This window comes from Penaeus monodon, chromosome 25, assembly GCF_015228065.2.
Source record: "Penaeus monodon isolate SGIC_2016 chromosome 25, NSTDA_Pmon_1, whole genome shotgun sequence".
NCBI classification, from domain to species: domain Eukaryota; kingdom Metazoa; phylum Arthropoda; class Malacostraca; order Decapoda; family Penaeidae; genus Penaeus; species Penaeus monodon.
In genome coordinates this window covers 40,032,937-40,033,780 of record NC_051410.1, presented here as the reverse complement: position 1 = coordinate 40,033,780, position 844 = coordinate 40,032,937, and the positions used below count along the sequence as shown (strand labels likewise).

The following is an 844-nucleotide window of genomic DNA, read 5'->3' as shown; positions in this document are numbered from 1 at the left end:
TGGAATCTAAATTGATAGAACAAAATCACAATTTATGTTGCATGTATATGTACTGCCAACATCAATGGGTCAAACCTTTTTATAGTTTTCTTATCTCTGCATGGATCAGATGGTGAATATTTTAATTTGTATTAATATATTGAGAGTAATGTTTTGTTGGATGCAGATGAAAGGTCAACAGCAGAGACAACATAATACTTTTGTAGATGTTTTCTACACTTTGTAACACTGTTTTGTGAGGTTGCCAAGAACAATTAAAGTTATGCTTCAGCTGGCACCCAGTGTGTAAATAATTGTCACTTTGTTAATACATGGCTATTTGAAAGGCAGCACCTATCATCAGTGTTTGCTTATGCGCACATTTTGGGGATAAACATCATTATGATTGTTAATAACTTGATCAATGTAATTCATTACAAAAGTGTAACATGGAATAACTGTCAGGCCTTGTGATCTATAGTAACTCACCCTTAGTGTGTATATTATGATACAATCTGAGCATCCATTCTGTTTTACAGGCTAATTGATTTTTAAAAAATGGTTGGCAGTATTATAAATTAGAACTTTAGCATATGTCAAACAAATGATCCAGTTTGCTTCACTTTTTCCTTCCCATTTGGGTTTGAAACAGACCAGAAATTGGCTGAATCATATTTTATTTACAAAGAACAATAAGACTGAGAGGAGTCCACAGGAGGTGCCATGTCCTTTCACTGGATGTGGTTAAGAAGATGCTGTATTGGCATCCTGGTATATGTCTTTTCCTGGTAGTGGTAGATGAAAGCATAGCACTATGGAAAGGAGTGTAACAGGAAGGTGCTGCCCCAGATCAGGAACAGTCCAT

At 35.4% G+C, this 844-nt stretch overlaps 1 protein-coding gene across 1 annotated transcript in view; it reads left to right on the top strand.

Annotated features, from left to right (window-relative positions):
* Positions 1 to 844, top strand: part of LOC119589266 (ubiquitin carboxyl-terminal hydrolase 24-like) — a 33,335-nt gene that overhangs the window by 15,795 nt on the left and 16,696 nt on the right. The window lies entirely within an intron of this gene.